The sequence below is a fragment of the Nannospalax galili genome, unplaced genomic scaffold (assembly GCF_000622305.1).
Source record: "Nannospalax galili isolate Female #2095 unplaced genomic scaffold, S.galili_v1.0 scaffold364, whole genome shotgun sequence".
NCBI lineage: Eukaryota > Metazoa > Chordata > Mammalia > Rodentia > Spalacidae > Nannospalax > Nannospalax galili.
Window position 1 is genome coordinate 4,025,200 of NW_008352752.1, and position 8,423 is coordinate 4,033,622.

At 41.1% G+C, this 8,423-nt stretch overlaps 1 protein-coding gene across 2 annotated transcripts in view; it reads right to left on the reverse strand.

The window, feature by feature from the left end:
• The window catches only part of Btd (biotinidase), a 60,343-nt gene that overhangs the window by 29,806 nt on the left and 22,114 nt on the right, over positions 1-8,423 (reverse strand). The window lies entirely within an intron of this gene.

The following is an 8,423-nucleotide window of genomic DNA, read 5'->3' on the forward strand; positions in this document are numbered from 1 at the left end:
TTTGAGATAGGGTCTCCCTGTAGCCCCAGCTGGCCTGGAATTCACTATGTAGACCAGGCTGGCCTCGAACTCACAGAGATCCATCTGCCTCTGCCTCCCGAGTGCTGTGATTAAAGGCGTGCGCCACCATGCCCGGCTTTTAAAGTCTTTTAAGCTAGGTCCACTTGGGATAATCTCTTCTGATGAGCAGAATTAACTGGCTTGGGACATCAGTTACAAGTGTGAAATCTCATATTTCATGTTCTATTGACTAGAAGCAAAGCACAGCTTCCGTGTGCACTGAAGGAAAAGAGGCTTAACTACACAGGCATATCACATTCACCAGGGCAGCCTGGGCTACCACAGTGAGCCTGCCCAAAAGACAAAAACAAGCAAATAAAAATTACCGAAACTTCAAATAAAAGAAAAACTTGAACCAAGCTAACAACTGCAGAATAGCTGTAGAACAACTGCCCCTCCTCCATCTTCCAACCTCAAAACAGGCCCAGGGAGTCTCTGGAGGAGTTCAAGAAGGAGTAACCCCTCCCAGTGCTGCTGCATGTGTTCCAGAATATAGGAAAAGAAGCATTGTTTTCTCATGAGCTGGGGCCTTGAGGATTTCACCCGGACCCTCATCCTTCAGCCTCACTGTCCTTGATTGTACTTTCCATCTGCAAGGTCACTCTGTGGTGGCAAGATGACAGCTGTAACTCCAGTTACCATGTGTACAGAAGCAGAAGGTCCCTCCAGCTCCATCAGCTTCTCCGAAGCCCTGCCTGGTAACCTCTGTTTAAAGACACTTGGCCACTTCAAGCTACAAGGAAGGCTGGGCAATGCAAACTACCATAAAACCATAGTTAAATTTGAATTTCAGATTTTAAAAATGTTATAATATCCTTATACTAAAATTTTTTTTCACTGTTAATCTAAAGTTAAAATTTCAACTAAGGGTCTGGAGAGATGGCTCAGTGGTTAAGAGCACTTATTTCTCTTACAGAAGGTGTAAGTTCAGTTCCCAGCACCCACATTTCATGACTCACAACAAAGTATAACTCCAGCTCCAGGGAGATATAACACCTCTGGAGGGCACCTGCTCTCAGGTGCACATACCCATACACAGACACACACACAAATAATTCAAAAATAATATTTCACAGGCATGGTGGTGCATGTCTTTAGTCCCAGCACTCAGGAGGCGGAAGCAGAGGCAGGCAGATCTCTGTGAGTTCAAAGCTAACCTGGTCTACATAGTGAGTTCCAGGCCAGCTGGGGCTACAGGGAGACCCTGTCTCAAAAAGACAAAAAAACAAAAAAACAAAAAGAAACCCTCACTAAGTGTCTAGGTATCCAGGTTTCATTTTTGTTTTGTTAAATCTGACCTTACCGGTAAATGCTCATGTAATCATAATGTCAACTCTTAGAGTTATCATTTCTTTTCATTTTTATTTTATATGTATGAGTGCTCTGCCTGAATGCATTTAAGTCCACCTGTGACATGCACTGCCCGCGGTGGCCACAAGAAGTCATCAGATCCTCTGGAACTGGAGTTACAGACAGTTGTTAGCTGCCATGTGGGTTCTGGGAACCAAACCTGGGTTCTCTGAAACAGCAGCCAGTACTTTTAACTGCTGAGCCATCTCTCCAGTCCCCCTTTCCTTATTTTATTTATTTTTATTTTATGTGTATGAGTGTATTGCCTGCATATATATAAAGTGCACCCATGTCATGCAATGCCCACAGAGATCAGTAGAGGGTGTAAGATCCCCTGGAAATGGAGTTACTGACAGTTGTTAGCTGCCCTGTGGATGTTGGGAACTAAACATCTCTCCAACCCTGATTTCCTTTTCTTTTTCTTTCTTTTTTTTTTTTTATTTTAATTTAATTTTATTTTTTGGTCTTTTTGAAGCAGGGTCTCCCTGTAGCCCCTCACTATGTAGACCAGGCTGGCCTTGAACTCACAGAGATCCACCTGCCCCTGCCTCCCAAGTGCTGGGACTACAGGTGTGTGCCACCATGCCTGGCTGATTTCCGTATTTTTTAAAGCAGCTCTGTCACCCACTATATATCTCTGTATATTCAGTTTAGTTTTGCCATTTGAAAAATAGATCTTTTTAAAAATATTTTATTTATTATTTTTATTGTATGTGTATGCATGTATTGCCTGCATGTAGGTAAGTGCACCCGTGTCATGCAATGCCCAGGGCACGGAGGACAGAAGAGGCTGTTGGATCCCCTGGAACTGGAATTATGGACAGTTGTTAGCTGCCATGTGGGTGCTGGAATTCAAACCCGGGTCTTCTGTAAGAACAACCAGTGTTCTTAACTGCTGGGCCACCACTCCAGCCCCCCAAAATACAACTTTTTAAAGGTTTATTTATTTTTATTGTATCTATATGGTTATTTGCTTGCAAGTAGGTATGGCTATGCTACATGTGCATACAGTGCCTGCATAGGCCAGAAGAGGGACTGGATTCTCTGAAACTGGAGTTACCCACAGTTGTTACCCATCATGTGGGTGCTGGAATTCAAACCCGGGTCTTCTGCAAGAGCAGCCAGTGCTCTTAACTGCTGAGCCATCTCTCCAGCCCCAAATTAATATATCTCTTGTCTCTTTTACTGTATGGTTCTTCTTTCAGCTCTTCTATTTCCTTGAAACTAATAAACAGTATGTTCTCTGGGCTGAGGAGATGGCTCAGTCAGTAAAGTGTCTGCTGTGCAATTAAAGAGAACCAGAGTGTGGATCCCTGGTACCCACATAAAAACTGGGTGCAGTGATACATGTCTGTAATCCCAACACTGGGGGTGGGCAAAGGAGATAGGTGGATCCTTGGAGCTCATTGGCTAGCCAGTCCAGTTCAGTCAATGAACTTCAGGTTCAGTGAGACAGGATGTCTCAAAAAAATATGATCAAGTGACTTCTAGCCTGGGGGGTGGGGGGAAACATGGGGGAGGATGCAGCTTCTAACCCTGTTCAAATGACTGCATACTCCAGTTCTACAGGCTTCAGGGGCTGAGAGAGAGAGAGAGAGAGAGAGAGAATCAAAATAATAAGGCAGAAGCCAGGTATGGTAGTTCACACCTGTAATCTCAGCATTTGGGAGGCAAAGGCAGGAGGATTTTAAGTTCAAGACCAGCATGGGCTATACAGTAAGTTCCAAGGAAGTTACAAAGAGATCCTTGTCTCAACAAAACAAAACAACAACTATGAAGATGCGGGGCGTGGTAGCACATGCTTTTAATCCCAGCACTTAGGAGGCAGAGGCTGGCAGATCTCTATGAGATGGAGGCTAGCCTAGTCTATATAGCAAGTTCCAGCCAGCTGGGGCTACAGGGAGACCCTGTCTCAAAACAAACAAAGACTGAAGACATCACCAAAATCTACAAGTCAAGATAATGTGAGATCGGTATTAGAATAGGAAAATAATAAAAAACTTATTTGGCCTATTTCCATATATATGGCATTTTACATCCATAATGTGGAAATATATATATGGAAATCTGATATGGTGCTGAAGTGACATTATATATTATAAGAATGAACTATGTTGCAAATGATGTTTAAACAATTGATTATGATAAATTGACTATTACAAAAACAGTCATCAGTCCCTGCTCTGTTCTCTTATGGTATAACTTTAATGCTTTAATTCAGAGTCTGAATTCAGCCATTTAACTTGCTGTTTCTAATGGGATGTTACCAAACATGACATGCAAATGCTTTTATAATAGGTCTTGATTCTTTCTAATGCATATGAAGAAACCCAGGGTGTTTGGGTGATGAGCAACGCATGTCTCAAGTCTCAGCAGCAAGTATGCCAGACGCACAGGTGGACAACCCCATTAGCGTTAGTCAACCTGCAATGTTAGAACAATCTAGGTGTCAGGCAACTGACCACAGACCCATGAATAAGCCCAGCCAAGCCCAGCCGCACAGAAATACAAGTTAAATAGCAGGCAGTTCTTTTAAATCACTAAATTGGGGGCAGGGAGGATAGTGGACAGATACCCAAGCAAACCTAGTTGACACAGACATTATACAGAAACATACAAATGTGTTCCTACGCCCATCGTGTGTGTTTATTTCCTGGTAGATTAGAAACAAGTATGAATAAGCTTGGGAGGCTGAAGAGATGGCTTAGCAATGAACAACACTTGCTTCCAGAGGACCTGGGTTTGATTCCCAGCACTGACATGGTGGCTAACAACTGTCCATAACTCCAGTTCCAGGGGATCCAACACCCTCTTCTGGACTCTGTGGGCATTGGACACATGTGATACACTTACATACACGGAGGCAAAACACTCATACACATAAAATAAAATTAATAAAATATTTAAAAACAAAACACTCATACACTTAAAAAATAAAAATTAAATTTTAAAAAAGAAAAATAAGTTTGGCATAATGACACACATCTGTAATCCCAGCACTGAGGAGGCTAAGGCAGAAGTATACCAAGTTCAAAGCTAGCTTGGACTTAGTGAGTTCAAGGGCAGCTACATTGCAAGGCCTCATAAAGCAAAATAAAACTAAAGCAAACAAATACAAAAAATAACACTTAAAATTTTTTGATACAGAAAAAAAGACTTAATAACCTCAGATTAGAGCACTCTTTTTAAAGCAAGACACAGAAATATAAAACATAAAGCAAAAGAATTACAAGAAAATTATAAAAATTAATATCTCAAAAGTAACGAGGTAATGCCAAGTGTGGTGGTACATGCCTTTAGTCCCAGCACTCAGAAGGCAGAATCAGGCATATCTCTGAGATTGAGGCCAGCCTCGTCTACATAGTGAGTTCCAGGCAGGCTGGGGCTAGGGGAGACCTTGTCAAAAAAAAAAAAAAAGTAACTGGAGGTAGATCTCTGGTTTGATACCAGCTTGGGTCAAGTAAGAGCCTTTTACTTCAAAAATTTAAAATGTAACAATAAACAAAGTTAAAAGACAAAGAATTATCTTTCAGAATATAAAAAAGACACATATATAAAAAGAAAAAGATAAACAATTCAATAAAAAATGGGAAAATATATAAATAGGTAATTCACAAGTAAAAAAACTTTATTCTTTTTCAAAAATATTTTATTTAGCCGGGTGTGGTGGCACACACCTTTAATCCCAGCACTTGGGAGGCAAAGGCAGGTGGATCTCTGTGAGTTCAAGGCCAGCCTGGTCTACATAATGAGTTCCAGGACAGCTGGGGCTACAGGGAGACCCTGTCTCAAAAAGACCAAATTTAAAAAAAAAAAAAAAAAGGATAATGAGGGTACAAGAGACATGAAAGCCAAGATAATGGTTCCCGCTATAGGATAGGGAAGGAGATGCACCCGGGGAGGGACACCCCAGAAGCTCATTATGTGTTTGTATTTATTAAGCTGGGAGCTGGGTGTGTGGTAATTTCTGCTCCTTTCATGGGTCTGAAAGATGCCATAAATATTAACTATATGAAAAGAAATAAATTACAGATAAGCCCCCAAGGAGGCTCTCAAAGGTTACAATGATGAAACCAGTTTATGGGCTTAAGTCTTTCGCCATGAAATGTCCTCACTTGGGAGTTGCACCCCAGCTCAAACCACACTCTGAGAATCACTCAGTCTCCTTAATGGTGAGTCTTTCTCCTGCTGATACAGAGAATGGATGAAAAGCAGAATAAAGCAGTGAAAAGGCAGCAATGGCTGCTAATGGGGAAACAGAAGGAAAAACAGAAAAGAGTTCGGTGCTGAGGCCATGCTGCATGCATGGCAGCCACCCCTGTCCTGGGCCACCTGGAACTTCCAAGTTTTATTTCCTGGAGAAATACTATATTGTGACTACTAAGCCAGTATGTCCTCAGAGCACACATAAAGTTGTCACCATTTCTTGGTACCTTTTACAGAGAGAGAGAGAGAGAGAGAGAGAGAGAGAGGGAGAGAGACCCTTGTGACAGTTATTGTTACTGTTAAACTGTTCCAAATTTACTTTAATAAGGAAAATGCCCAAACCCATCATGGATAAAGCAGAGAAATCTTATTTCTTCTCTTTTCTTTACTTACTGCTCCCTGCCCCAGTGCTAGAAAGGTCGCACTTCAATTAAAATGCAAGGCAAAGAGCAGGCCAAGGGCAAGAATCCAACTTTCTCCAGGTCAGAGGGTACCAGGGGAAAGTTCTCAGTGTGTGTCAACAAGTAGCAGGCACCTGGGCTTTTATTGTTGAGTTATTACTGAGTTGTCCCTATGGCTCCAAAAGCTGCTTTCCACTAGTTTTGCTTCAAGCCTATCTCTGAGCTTTTGTACGACAGTCCATAAATTTAGTGAGAAGCAAACAAAATAAATTGAACCTGTTTCATTCAACCAACCATTTTATTACATTCTTTAATGCCCTGTTTCTGTCTCTATTGACACATTTCCTTCAATACAGTTTAAGTGTTGTTTTTAAAAACAGTGCTTTCTATAGTTTCCTTTTTTTGTTCTTGGTCCTGGCTTTTTGCTTGCAGGTAGCATTGCCTTGCAGTCCCAGATATTTAGAAGGCTGAGCCAGGAAGACTGTAAGTCAAGGCCTGCATAGACAACTTAGTGAAACCCCACTTATTATAAAAAGTAAAAACAGGGCTGGGGATGTAGCTTAGTGGTGTAGTGACTGCCTAGTATGCAAAAGCCCTGGGTTTAATCCCCATTGGGGGGGGGGGCAACATACTATATCCAGTTTCAGTTTCTCTGATGTCAACCAATTTCATTTTTATGCATTCTATAATGTGTCACAAATGTTCTACTTAGCATTGTCAACTTGACTGTCTAGACTCAACTTAAAAAGGGGTCTGAACTAAGTACTTGCTTTTATCAGGTTGGTCTGTAAGGGATTGTTTTGATTATTGATACTAGAGGGCCCAGTCCACTATGGGTGGCACCAGCCCTAGACAGGTGTTCCTGGGCTATTTACAGAAAGCTAGCTAAGTATGAGCCTGGGAGCAAGCCAGAGAGAGGGCCAGCAAGCAGCATTCTTCCACAGTTCCTGCCTCTAGGTTCCTGCCCTGACTACCCTTAGTGAGGGATTGTGAGGTGGAAAGATGAAATAAACCCTTTTCTCCCAGAGTTGCTTTGGGTTATGGTATTTATCACAGCAACAGAATGAAACTAGAACAACAAATAATCCTCCTGAGTTTCCTCAAATTAATTAGATCACTAATTAATTTGATAATTAAACACTGCATTTTGGTAAAGCATGTTTGTGGGACTATTTCTAACTGGTTCAGATAGGATTATACTTTAATCGTAAGGATTCCCAGTATCCTTGTGAGATGACTGGAATAAAAATGTACTATTGCAATTTTGGGGTCCACAGAGGTACTGCCTATAGAAATTGCCTTTTTTGAAAGTATATTTTCTCTGGGCATTATATTACAACTTTTTCTTTTCTTTTTGAGAGAAGGTCTCACTCTGTAGCCCAAGATGGACTTAGACTTGTGATTCTCTGTGGCCTCTTGAGTACGGGAATTATAGGCATGTACCACCACACCCTGATTGCAACTCTTACTAAATAACCTAGTTATCTAGACATTATCTTCACTCTGATGGAACAACACTGTCAAAACACTTCTCATAATTTCAAATCTAGAAGCCCAGAATAATCACAGCCAAGACACTGATGACTGTCTCTGCCCTTTGGAGAGCATATTATCAACACTGTAGCCTTTTCTTTCAAAAAAGTTAAGACTTAGGGCTATGGCTCAGTGGTAGAATTCTTGCCTAGTATACACAAGGTGCTAGGTTCAATCCTCATCACTGTTAAGGAAAAAAAAAACACCCTATTTTCTTTTCAGGAACAAGTAAATATAAAAATATAACCAGTAAGTAAATAACAAAACCAAATTCCAATAAAATATCCAACAAACGAAATTCCATCACCAACAAAAGCAATAGAGAATATGATGGCTGTGTGAAAAGGTCATAGCGAATGCCTTGGATAAATTACAGCTCCCGGGGTCTTTGTTGCAGTTGGATGGAACAGGAGTGACTCCTTGGCCCTGGAGACAGGGCTCATGTCACTTCTCCTGAATTGCCAGAGGAACTGAAGTGAGGAAGGCTACACCCGAACTGACAGTGTCAAGGTGAAAGCAGGAATGATCTCAGTGATTTTCCTCTTGGCTAAATGGCAGGGTCTAGCCAGGTGAAGATTTATTTCTCCTTTTGTAAAATCATGTCATCTGAATTGCAGTGATTTGTTTGAATTTAGAGTTCAGTTTGTACCTCACGCAGAGTGACTGTACTGAAAAGGAAATAGATGCAGGTTTCCATGAATCAACTATTTTCTATATGGCGTGTGCTACCAGTGTTCAACCTTGAATCCCTAATCCAAAGAAATTGACACTATTTTGGTAAGAGTTAAGCAATCAGACATTTAATTATTAACTTATGGCTCTAACAGAACAGAGCTAATGGTACTCAAGTTGGAACAACAAAAAATTTATATA